We start from the raw sequence: 14,180 nt of genomic DNA, 5'->3' as shown, positions 1-14,180 counted from the left end.
TTCGTAAGTTATATGGTCGATACAACGGCCTTGTCAGCATATACAACCTTCCGCTAGGTCGAATGCTGACTGACGCTTTTCATACTTATTGTTTGGCCACTATTATTTACGGAATTGTCTACGGATTGTTTTCCGTTTTCCCGATTACGATAGAGAGCAAAACGGTGGGTGTAACCGGTCAGCAGAGGATGCTCACCCCTCCATGGCCAATGATCCTGCCTCTAATTTTTGTAGAGGTCTGTATTTGCTGTGTTTGTGATTTTTGAATATTCTACTTTGACTTTTGATTAAGAACACTGTTCGTTATCGCCACGTTTCATCAAAGTGAAATAGAAGAAAAGAGAGAAAATCAATGCAAATTGGATTCAGCTTAATCTCTTAGGGGGTAATTGGAAATAGCCACTTATAACCACTAAGTAAATAATTTGTTTTGAATGACCTCCTTGCAATGTGCTTAATTGAAAAATTAAAGGAACCACGAAATACAAAAGAAACAGACGTGACAACGAAACGGGGAAAACATAAAGTTAGATTAAGTGGAGAAAGTATAAAGAAACTGTTTAATGTCAATGATGATTAATCTTTGCAATAAATAAATAAATAAATTAAAAAAACCCATAAAACGTGCATTTCTTGTTACTGCTTACCTTTATCAATGATATCATTAATCAATGAAAATAAAATGTTCATGATCGGAATAATCATACAAAGATATAGTTAATTTAATTTTTATCGGCATGTTTAATATTGTTGATATTGAATAAATTTCAATATTAATTTCTGCATAATGATAAAAAGCTATTCATAAACATTGAAAGTTTATTGAATGAATAATTAGGTCACGGTTGTTACATATAAAGATAAAATACGGTGATAACAAACAGTGTCCAAATCAAAAGTCCAAAGGAAAAAAAACCCCAAAACAGGAGCAGAGCAAACACAGATCTTTACCAAACTTAGAGGCAGGATCAGGTGCCATGGTTTTATACATGTAATAAACACTAAACAAATAATACCCGTGATTACAAATATGATTATGAAAATTCCTGTAGAAAACTTGCACTTCTTGATGATAAAATCTATAAATTGAATGTTTGTTACGTAGTAGAATGAATCTTGTTAACGTGATTTTCTTATTGATCCTAAAGAACGGAAATACAACCGCAGATATCGGGAAAGAAAAATCAAGGACAGGTTAAAGATACATTAAAGCAATATAAGCTGAAATTTTCGTGATTTCTGTTAGCCCTATTTTTGTGGGACAAGCCGTTAAGAAGCCTTAATTGAAGCAAAATTGAATTATCGTCGTCCTGTACAAAAATTGAACTGTTAAATATTCCTTAGAAGAGAAATCTTTCTTCTGACAGAAATTAATGACTTTTTCATATCTTATTTATCATAAACGTTTAAGTTACATACTTTTCATACTAATTGTTAGACCACAGTTAAGGTCAGACGTGACCTATCTTCCATTGTTTCTATTTGTTCCTATCTCCACAATGTAAAGATTTCCACTTCATAATTATATTTTTAGACGGGGTCACGTGACCCCGTCTATTGGTTTACTGTTTGCCGAATCCTCAAACCGGAAGGCACGCGAAGAACTTATGAATTGAGTCTACGTAAGAAAATAGTGCAGAAAGTTTCCATGCATTTCAGTAAATATGTATCATAAAAACACGCATTGAATCTTTAAATTAAGTCCTCTGTGTATAAACAAAGTTCTAATTAGAAAATAAACGATAGTTTTATTGATCAAAATATTCTTGCTCGGGTTCAAATGTGGAATGAGTTACGTAACTGAATGCACAGCGCCGTTGACGATTCAGTTGGTGTACGAGCTCATTAATCAATAGAAGAGGTTGATGGTGGAACCGAAATTAAAGTTTCCAAACGCAATGTGCCATTTTTGAAAACTTGTGAATTTTATTTTGACAATCTTTCATCTTAATACTACAAAACTTCGATTCATGCACAAGCCGAAGTTAAAATCGAGACGGGTTATACACAGATGTTTTACAAATTAAATAGGTGTTTCATTGGCTTCCAGTCTACTTGCGGTATGACTGCTGTTCGTCTTTAAAGGAATTTTGTACAAAGAAAATAAAAACAAGTCTGATTTGCCTTCTCGTTCGTTGGCCCTTTAGTTGATTAAACTGAATTTAAATTTTAAACTATGCATTGTAAACATAATCTATGATAGATTATACATTTTGGAAGACTTATACAAAGTCATAATATAATATATACAATATTATCGATTGAAGAACCAAGTTAAATGTTAATGTTCATGTTTTCCGGCTTAGTTGGAATCAGGCTTGGGGTGAATTACATTGTAAAATAATGCATTACATTACCATTACTTCATGAATTAGAGCATTAAATTACCATTACCATTACTTAATTTTCTTGAAGTAATGCATTACATTACCATTACATGAGTAAAGTAATGCATTACCATTACTTTGTGAAAAGTCAATAAGTTTTAAAAAAGTAATTTAAAATCTAAATAAAGAGTTTTTGTAAATATCTGATAAATAAAACATGCTTAATATATTTACAGGTTCACGTTCATGTTCACTATAAGGTTCAAATTTAATGACATATACAATATTGCTGTTGCACGTGTAGTTCTCAAAGTAAGGCTGGTCCCGTAACATTTACACGCTAATTGCGGAGTTGACAATCTCTGTTATTTATGTCTCTGATTTTCGGAGTATAATTTTTAAGGAAAGGAACGGTTGTATCGTAATTCGTGTAGGTGATGCACGAGTTTACACAAAAAAGTAGTAAGTGGCGAACGGATTTATTTCTACCTATTAATTTTGCATGAATTACAAATGAAGAAAATCGTGTCAGATAAGTCAGTCTTAATTGGCGACCATGACAAATCTTTTTATTGTCAAAGTTCTTAGAATCTTATTGTAAAAAAAAATATTTCTAACGTCAGGTGCCCGTGTTTGTTATCGGTATACAAATGTTCACTTTGTTTGTTAATTCAGCCGTTTTAGAGTTTTCGGGTTTTTTTAAATAAAACTTTTATTACGGATACCGTCCGACTTGTGAATTTTCCCTTGGATCACAAAATTGAATAAATCTAATGATTAAAATTATCTACTTTGAAATAGTTGTTTGATTTTCCCAGTTAGTAGTTATTTTTAAAAGTTTTCTTTGTGGTCTTATTTTACATAATCTATTACATTGTGTCAATTTTCTACAATTATGAAGGCCGGGATTGAGTAAAATTTAGACAAAGTATCAGACAATTGCAAAAAAGCCGAAATAACATAGAATGTAACAACTAAATGAATTCAAACTCATAAATTTTGGAAGCTTATTCGAGGAAACCCAGGACAATTACAAATTCAAACTTTCAAGACCCCGTCTTTCTGTACTCTCAGTACTTTGATTAATGAAAGGGACAGTTATATCGTAATTCGTGTAGGTGATGCACGAGTTTACACAAAAAAGTGGTAAGTGGCGAACGGATTTATTTTTACCTATTAATTTTGCATGAATCGCAAATGAAGAAAATCGTGTCAGATAAGTCGGTCTTAAAAATCAAAATGGCGACCGTGACAAATCTTTTTATTGTCAAAGTTCTTGGAATCTTATTGTAAAAAAATATTTCTAACGCCAGGTACCTGTGTTTGTTATCGGTATACAAATGTTCACTTTGTTTGTTAATTCAGCAGTTTTAGAGTTTTCGGGGTTTTCATTAAACTTTTATTACGGATACCGTCCGACTTGTGGATTTTCCCTTGGATCACAAGGTTGAATAAATCTAATGATTAAGATCAAAATACTGAAGTACTGACGGGAGTTGATTTTATCGATTAACATTTATTTTAAAATCAGCTTATCTTGATTGGCAATTAGTTTCTATTCTGTATTTAAATTACGCACTTTTTATAATATAAATCCTAATTAGACTTTTCAGACAAGAATTTATAGAAACCCCATATGATTCATGTTGTGTAATATTTAAAGATAGATTTCAAATTATGTATTAGTAAACGAAACAGTTCTAAATATTGTATGGATCCAAGCACTATTGATATCGAACTCCAGTCTCGTTCAACCAAGTCGCTCAGCTGTCTCCGTTAATCTTCAACAAGCAAGAGAGCCTCTCTGTCGAAGATTTACGGAGACAGCCGAGCTTTTGGTTGAACGAGACTACATTAAACTCTGGCGTAGGAATACATGAGACTACATAAATATCTAAATTGTACGTATTATATGAAATCTTACTATTTTCAAAGTGTTTATAGTAGATAAGTTTCCTTGAAAAACAATACATCAGCATACATTACGTCGAATTTTTCTATTATATTCAAGAACTAAGACTTGTCAGCGATGATGATTTGTGCTTAGGTCCAAACACTGTTTCACTTTCGGTTTGCCAGAGTGACTGCATAGGAGAGTTGATTACCCCCCCCCCCCCCCCCCCAATTATCTACTTTGATATAGTTATTTGATTTTAGTTATAGCTTTCCTCTGTGTCCGTCTGTCCGTCCGTCCGTCTGTCTGTCCCACTTCAGTTTTCCACACTTTTTTTTCTTTATGCGTTTGAGGAATAATATTAAATTTGCTGAACAGCTTCAAAATGTCAAACTACAGATCAAGTTTACACTTTTGTAGCGTCTGGTTTACATATTTTCGAGAAAATAAATTTTTCATATTCCAATTTTTTAATGTTCGGGTTCGTTATCGGGCTCGGTGTGTATCAAATAAACGAGGAAAGTATGTTGTCAGTAATAATATCGTGCATTGTTTTGACCATTCGTCTTATCAGAAACAATTCCTCCTTTACAAGTTTCAAAAGCAGTATTCAATTAAACCAAATTAAACCTCCGTCCTATTTTTGCTTCGGCAAGAGACGACTTAACATCATACACACAAAACTTAGACATAACTGTATCTTAAACTTCGACCTTTTCAGAAAAAATATTATTGAAAGCCCTAATTGCCAATGCGGATTACCAGAAGATTCTTATCATTTGTTTTTTGGTTGTAAAAATTATATCAATGCACGAAATGAATTGTTTTCAAACCTTTTGAACTTAAATCAAATTAATATTATTAATTAAGGTCTTCCGTTTCCAACGGAAGACCTTATTGTTTTCGTACTGTTTCTTATTAAGGTCTTCCGTTTCCAGCGGAAGACCTTATTGTTTTCGTACTGTTTCTTATTAAGGTCTTCCGTTTCCAACGGAAGACCTTATAGTTTTCGTACTGTTTCTTATTATTATTATTATTATTTTTTTTTCCAAATTTTGTGCACGCGATTTCTCGAAAACTATTCGACCGATTTTCAACATTTTTTCACAGATGATGAGTCATTATCTGAATTTTATATGTTTTTGAAAATTTTGTTGTCGTCACTTCCGGTACCGATTTATCGACCATTTTGTAGTTTTTGACGACCTATTTTGTGCAGAGCTGATCTCAGAAACTATCAGAGATATGACTATGAAATTTTCAGGATAGGTAGTCTATAGTCTGAAGTTGTGCACTATTATTTTGTTTTACGCCAGTGGCGCCATTTATTGGAGCTCGCCTGGGCACGAAAATTGAGTACGAATTTTCATTCAAAAATTTCAAACGTTTTGATCTGTATCTTTTTATCAGTTGATATTTTGTTAAGATATATATAACAAAAGTGGTAGATAATCATAAGTTCTTTCCAACGAAATCAAAAAAAAGGGGCTGGCCCCTTTTTTTAGGGGCCAAGGCGTTCGTAAACTCTATTACATATAACTTAAAAACGATAAAGATTTTGTAATGCATTATAGAAGCAAAGTTGTTGATCGTACCAATATCTATCCGAAAAAATCATTGCCACGCCCATTTATTACGTAATTAGGGATTTTTAGTGGCCAAAGTACTAAAACTTTGACGAAAAATAACTAGAGAAGAATACATATTTTGTTAGACATCAAAGAAGAGAAAATGTTTGATTAAATGATTTAAATTGATTCTACTTATCAAAATACGAATTTCTGTCCCCATTAAGGATCTAGAGGGCTGGCCCCTAAAATATTCAATCATTTGTATCTCAAAAGTAAACATCAATTTTAGATGGATGTAAGAACCAAAAATGTTAGTATTCATGAGACCTTTCGTATAAAATCAAGAAAAAGGGGCTGGCTCCTAAAATTAGGGGCCAATAGACTCCTAAACTCTATTACTCATACGTTAAAAATGATCAAGATTTTGTAATGCATTATAAAAACAAAGTTGTTGATCGCAGCAATATCAGTTTGTAAAACTCATATCCAAACCCATTGATGACGTATTTAGAGATTTTAGGAGACTTAAATCTTAAATCTTTAATGTGCTGTATGTTAAAAAGCAAAACTCTTTGTTAAGCATTTTAAAGGATATTGACAGTCGTATACATTATCTAAAAGGAAGTGGTTGAGGGAGAATTTCGAAATTTCATTGATATTTTAATCGAATCGTTTAAAAAATTGAACGGAAGACCTACTCGTTACTCGTAACGAGATCGTATCTAGTTAAGGTCTTCCGTTTCCAACGGAAGACCTTCTTGTTATTGCTTTGTTTCTTTTTCACTATTATTTTTATTGTTTTTTTTTTTCTGTCACGTTTTCTCAAAAATGCTTCAGCCGATTTTCATGAAATTTTCAGATCTTATTCATGACAAAATTTGTAAGAAAAGTACACGGGCTTTTTTTGGTCGTTACTTCCGGTACCGAGATATTAAAGATTTTACGTTTTTGCTTGTTCACGATTTTTCTCAAAAAGTATTTACGATAGAACCTTCAAATTTTCAGAGAAGGTAGAGAATGAACGGCCGCAGTGCCTTTCGCATATCCGAACGTCCGCCGTCACTTCCGGTCGTCACCGGAAGGAAATGAAAAACCTTAATTTTTCAAATTTTTAGATTTGAATTTTATTTATGTTTTTATTCGATAGAGACGCTTAAAACACTTCAGAATATGAAATTTGTGTTAAAATCGATCCAGGCATTCCCGAGATTTTGAGTTCAAAATTTCTGAAGCGAGAGTCCGCGTAGCTCAGTCGTTAGAGTGTTGGACTTGTGCCCAGGCGACCCGGGTTCCATCCCCGAGTGCCGAATATTTTTTTTCCCTAATTTTCTTTTGTTTAACGATTTTACCTTTAAAATGATGGTTTTTATTGTTTTCCGTTTTATTTTTATCATAAATGAAAATAATAACAGCTTTTTTAGTACAAATATAGAGCTCGTTTTTGTCAGCAGTTCGCATCGCCGCCATCAAAGACATGCCGCCGAAGCGCCCCTGCAGTACGACCGCATTAGAGTTCACTGGGTCGCTTTGCCGGCATCAAAGAAATGCCGCCATCTCAATGACTGTATGCACACAACATTTAGCAATGCACCAACGTTATTCTACATGGCTTTAAAAGGAGGACTGATTAGTATTTGTTCACATATATATAGATACACGCTTGCATGTATGCATGCGTTTATTGACATACGTTGCTGATATACTGATTCCCTACACACTACAAAAAACTAGAATCTCTCTCTCTCTCTCTCTCTCTCTCTCTCTCTCTCTCTCTCTCTCTCTCTCTCTCTCTCTCTCTCTCTCTCTCTCTCTCTCTCTCTAAAGTACATAAGAACTAAGTACAGGTAACATGCAGTAAATTGGATAGAGACTAAATGTACATTGGCGTCCAAAAATTATGCATGTATTTATTTCAAGTTACGGGATAATGTCTATGGATTCAAATAATTTGAAATTCATTGTTTAATGATTGTCTTCTTACTGATTGGAAGTCAACGCTAAAAAGTCATTTTTATCAAAGATGGTGTAATTTTTTCCTCTTTTGTGCATGTCTATAAACTGATACAAATCTGTTGCCTGTCTGGGATTAAGAAAAACCTCCGAAGTTTATACTCGTAACTATACAAACGAACGGGTGACTGTGACACGATTTGAAAACTGACCACCCGTGTATGAGTGTTTGAGCCTAAAAATAAACAGATGTAAAAAAAAAAAAAAAATCAATAGTTACATCTTTCAAACAACGCTCATACATTGTTCTAACATATGTATTTTATTTAATACCACATATTGCAATATGTGATATTTAGAATTTAATATTCTACGTTTAATATAGAAATCACCGACCGACCCCCCCCCCTCCCAAATTCATAAAATTTAGTTTTTAGGGCCCGATTTTACTTGATCTTTGATCTTGGGCCTTTAATTTCAACTAATTACCATTCTAGATTACTGTACTAATTACCAGACCAATTCGTTCATTAATAACAGAGTTATGAAGCTTTTGGCATTTGAATTTTAGTTGTTGTGTTTGACATGTACTGTAAAAAAAAAATTCTAACTCCCAAGCCCTTCACTCAATCCTAATGAAAATTCGTGAAAATGAACCTCTGACCCCATTCATATTGTCTGTCAAATATGCAGCGGATTGAACAATTAAGAGGAAATTCCTGAGATTAAACGGCGCTTATTGCCTATACGTGGAAATTAAATTTACACACTGTACACGCACCGAACTCCCCCCCTTTCCTATTCACAAAATCATTTAGTTTTTCTGGCCTGATTTTACTGGATCTTTCATCTTGAGCCTTTATTTTCAACCTAATTCAATTCCAGATTACTGCACTAATGACCAGACCTATTCGTTCATTTTTAAGAGAGTTATAAATGTTTGAGCATTTGATTTTCGATTGGCGTGCTTGACATGTACTGTAGAAAAAAAATCTAACTCCCGAGCCCCTCAATCCTAATGAAATTTTATGTAAATGTACCTCGGACCCCATTCTTATTGTCTGCCAAATATGCAGCGGATTGAACAATTAAGAAGAAATTCCTGAGATCAAACGGTGGGAAAAGCCTGTACGGAGACTTAAAATTTACAGAGTACAAGGGATGTAAGCAGACGCGTAATATTTCTGTTGTATGTATATTTCTTGTTTTCCGTTTAGTCTGTATCTACGATAGTGTGTGAACTACTTATGAATGTTAGAACTGTGGAAATTACTGTCTTCAAATTTTTACGTGTTACTGATTTCGTTATTTCTACATTTATAAAGATTTTATTATAGTAAACGACACGAAAAAAAACTTATCAACACTGAAATACATGGGTAAAATGCATCAGTCATTGTTTTAGGACTTCCCCAAATGGTTGTTAACCGAATCCGAGATCCATTCCTCAAAATTTTATTTTCGATGTATTTAAGACGAAAATCAAGCTCGGGTCTTTTCACCCCCCTCCAGACACAAACACGCATCAATATTTCAAATGACTTCACACTGTTACCAAACCTAAATAGTCAGACATCTTACACTTTGTTTTTCATCTCATACAAAAACTCAGCTCTTCTCCCGGGCGGAAACGCCCCAAATTCAAACACAAATTCGGGAATTATTTCGCGTCAGCCATGTTTTGAGACACATGCAAAGGTTGTGTGTTCTAATCTCGCCGGAGCCAAGATTTGCTCTTTCTCTCTATTACTTTCTCTCCTTTTTATTTCTTTTTCTAACTAAAATATTCAACATAAAAGGGTTGTTGGACTGTAGTACAAGTCGAAAAACAAAACACTCTTCAATTAAGATTTAGACAAAAACAGTTTTTTATTATTAGGGTCTTCCGTCTTCAGCGGAACACCCTTCTATTCTTATTGTTATTAGGGTCTTCCGTTTACAAAGGAAGACCCTCTTTTTTTTCTTTGGTTTTCTTTTTATTACAGGTCATTAGACCTGTTAATAGGTCAAAAGATCTCTTATTTAATATGATATAAAATGGGGCTGGTCCTTCAAATTAGGAATCTAACGGGGTGTATAATCCTTCATCCATCGCTCTTTTAGATCACATCTGCATTTCTTGATATGTTTCGTTGATGAAGATAAAAGTCAAGGTCATTTCCTCTTCAAAAAATCGGACGGAAGACCTCCTCGTTGCTCGCAACGAGATCGTGTCTAGTTATTATTATTATTTTTTCCAAATTTTGTGCACGCGATTTCTCGAAAACTATTTGACCGATTTTCAACATTTTTTCACAGATGATGAGTCATCATCTGAATTTTATATGTTTGTGAAATTTTTGTTGTCGTCACTTCCGGTACCGATTTATCGACCATTTTGTAGTTTTTTACGACCTATTTTGTGCAGAGCTGATCTCAGAAACTATCAGAGATATGACTATGAAATTTTCAGGATAGGTAGTCTATAGTCTGAAGTTGTGCACTATTATTTTGTTTTACGCCAGTGGCGCCATTTCTTGGAGCTCGCCTGGGCACGAAAATTGAGTACGAATTTTCATTCAAAATTTTCAAACGTTTTGATCTGTATCTTTTTATCAGTTGATAGTTTGTTAAGACATATATAACAAAAGTGGTAGAGAATCAACAGTTATTGCCAACAAAATCAAGAAAAAGGGGCTGGCCCCTTTTTTTAGGGGCCTAGGCACTCGTAAATTCTATTACAAATAACTTATAAACGATAAAGATTTTGTAATGCATTATAGAAGCAAAGTTGTTGATCGTACCAATATCCATTAGAAAAAATTATTGCCACGCCCATTTATTACGTAATTAGGGATTTTTAGGGGCCAAGTACTTAAACTTTGACGAAAAAAAACTAGAGAAGTATACATATTTTGTTAGACATCATAGAAAAGAAAATGTTTGAATAAATGATTTAAATTAATTCCACTTATCAAAACACGAATTTCTGTCCCCATTAAGGATCTAGAGGGCTGGCCCCTAAAATATTCAATCATTTGTATCTCAAAAATGATCAACAATTTTACATGGGTGTAAGAGCAAAAAATGTTTGTATTCTTAAGACCTTTTCAAAGAAATCAAGAAAAAAGGGGCTGGCCCCTTTTTTAGGGACCAAGGTACTTGTTAACTCTATTACAAATAACTTAAAAACGATAAAGATTTTGTAATGCATTATAGAAGCAAAGTTGTTGATCGTACCAATATCGATTAGAAAAAATCATTGCCACGCCCATTTATTACGTAATTAGGGATTTTTAGGGGCCAAAGTACTTTGACGAAAAATAACTAGACAAGTATACATATTTTGTTAGACATCAAAGAAGAGAAAATGTTTGATTAAATGATTTAAATTGATTCTACTTATCAAAACACGAATTTCTGTCCCCATTAAGGATCTAGAGGGCTGGCCCCTAAAATATTCAATCATTTGTATCTCAAAAGTGATCATCAATTTTAGATGGATGTAACAACAAAACATGTTAGTATTCATGAGACCTTTCGTATAAAATCAAGAAAAAGGGGCTGGCCCTTTAAATTAGGGGGCAATAGACTCCTAAACTCTATTACTTATACGTTAAAAATGATCAAGATTTTGTAATGCAATATAGAATAAAGTTGTTGATCGCAGCAATATCAGTTTGTAAAAACTCATTGCCAAACCCATTGATGACGTATTTAGAGATTTTAGGGGACTAAAATCTTAAATCTTTTAATGTGCTGTATGTTAAAAAGCAAAACTCTTTGTTAAGCATTTTAAAGGATATTGACAATCGTATACATTATCGAAATGGGAGTGTTTGAGGGAGAATGCTGAAATTTCAATGATATTTTAATCGTATCGTTCAAAAATTGAACGGAAGACCTACTCGTTACTCGTAACGAGATCGTATCTAGTTATTATTATTATTTTTTTTTCCAAATTTTGTGCACGCGATTTCTCGAAAACTATTCGGCCGATTTTCAACATTTTTTCACAGATGATGAGTCATGATCTGAATTTTATATGTTTTTGAAAATTTTGTTGTCGTCACTTCCGGTACCGATTTATCGGCCATTTTGGTGTTTTTTACGACCTATTTTGTGCAGAGCTGATCTCAGAAACTATCAGAGATATGACTATGAAATTTTTAGGATAGGTAGTCTATAGTCTGAAGTTGTGCACTATTATTTTGTTTTACGCCAGTGGCGCCATTTCTTGGAGCTCGCCTGGGCTCGAAAATTGGGTTCGAATTTTCATTCAAAATTTTCATACGTTTTGATCTCTCTCTTTTTATGAGTTGATATTTTATTAAAACATGTATAATTAAAGTAGTAGATAATCTAAAGTTCTTTCGAACAAAATCAAAAAATAGGGGCTGGCCCCTTTAATAAGGGGCCAAGACACTCTTAAACTCTATTACAAATAACTTAAAAACGATAAAGATTTTGTAATGCATTATAGAAGCAAAGTTGTTGATCGTAACAATATCTATCAGGTAAAATCATTGCCACGCCCATTTATTACGTAATTAGGGATTTTTAGGGGCCAAAGTACTTAAACTTTGACGCATTATATCTAGAGAAGTAGACATATTTTGTTAAGCATTGTAGAAGTGAAAATGTTTGGATTGATGATTCTAATCGATTCCATTAATTAAAGCACCAATGTCTGTCCCCATTAAGGATCTAGAGGGCTGGCCCCTAAAATATTCAATCATTTGTATCTCAAAAATGATCAACAATATTAGATGGGTGAAAGAACAAAAAATGTTCGTATTCATAAGACCTTTTCAATGAAATCAAGAAAAAGGGGTTGGCCCCTTAAATTAGGGGCCAAGATACTCGTAAACTCTATTACAAATAACTTAAAAACGATCAAGATTTTGAAATGCATTATAGAAGCAAAGTTGTTGATCGTTACAATATCTATCAGGTACGATCATTGCTTTGCCCATTTATGACGTAATAAGGGATTTTTAGGGGCCAAAGTACTGAAAATTTGACACAATATATCTAAAGAAGGATACATATTTTGTTAAGCATTGTAGAAGAGAAAATGTTTGCATTGATGATTCTAATCGATTCCATTAATCAAAGCACCAATGTCTGTCCCCATTAAGGATCTAGAGGGCTGGCCCCTAAAATATTCAATTATTTGTATCTTAAAAGGGAATAGCAATTCTAGATAGGTGTAAGAACAAAAAATGTTAGTATTCGTGAGACCTTTCGAATAAACTCAAGAAAAAGGGGCTGGCCCCTTAAATGAGGGGCCAAGACTCTTGTAAACTTTATTACACATACCTTAAAAACGATCAAAACATTGAAATGCATTATATTAACGAAGTTGTCGATCGTAACAATATCAGTTTATAAAACTAATTTCCAAACCCATTGATGAGGTAATTAGGGATTTTAGGGGACTAAAATTTTAAATCTTTAATGTGCTGTATGTGAAAAAGCAAAACTCTTTGTTAAGCATTTTAAAGGATATTGACGATCGTTTACAATATCTGAAATGGTGTGGTTATTTGATATTTCATTGATATTTTAATCGTATCGTTTAAAAATTGAACGGAAGACCTACTCGTTACTCGTAACGAGATCGTATCTAGTTATTATTATTATTTTTTTTTTCCAAATTTTGTGCACGAGATTTCTCGAAATCTATTCGACCGATCTCAACCATTTTTTCACAGATGATTGGGCGTGATCTAAACTTAATACATTTTTGTTAATTTTTTCGTAGTCACTTCCGGTACCGAATTGTCGGCCATTTTGTAATTTTTGACGACTCATTTTGTGCAGCTATAAACTTGGAAATCATAAGAGATATGAATATGAAATTTTCAGGATAGGTAGACTAAAGTTTGAAGTTGTGCAGCATGTAGTTGTTTAATGCCTGTTGCGCCATTTCTTGGAGCTCGCCTGGGCACGAAAATTGGGCACGAATTTTCAATCAAAATTTTCACACGTTTTGATTTATATCTTTTTATCAGTTGATATTTTGTTTAGACATATATAACAAAAGTGGTAGAGAATCAAAAGTTCTTTCCAACAAAATCAATAAAAAGGGGCTGGCCCCTTTATTAAGGGGCCAAGGCACTGTTAAACTCTATTACAAATAACTTAAACACGATAAAGATTTTGTAATGCAATATAGAAGCAAAGTTGTTGATCGTACCAATATCTATTAGAAAAAATTATTGCCACGCCCATTTATTACGTAATTAGGGATTTTTAGGGGCCAAAGTACTTAAACTTTGACGCAATATAACTAGAGAAGTAGACATATTTTGTTAGACATGATAGAAGAGAAAATGTTTGAATTTATGATTTAAATCAATTCCACTTATCAAAACACGAATTCCTGTCCCCATTAAGGATCTAGAGGACTGGCTCCTAAAATATTCATACATTTGTATCTCAAAAATGATCAAC

The sequence above is a fragment of the Crassostrea angulata genome, chromosome 3, assembly GCF_025612915.1.
Source record: "Crassostrea angulata isolate pt1a10 chromosome 3, ASM2561291v2, whole genome shotgun sequence".
Taxonomy (NCBI): domain Eukaryota; kingdom Metazoa; phylum Mollusca; class Bivalvia; order Ostreida; family Ostreidae; genus Magallana; species Magallana angulata.
Note: the sequence above shows the minus strand (reverse complement) of the source record.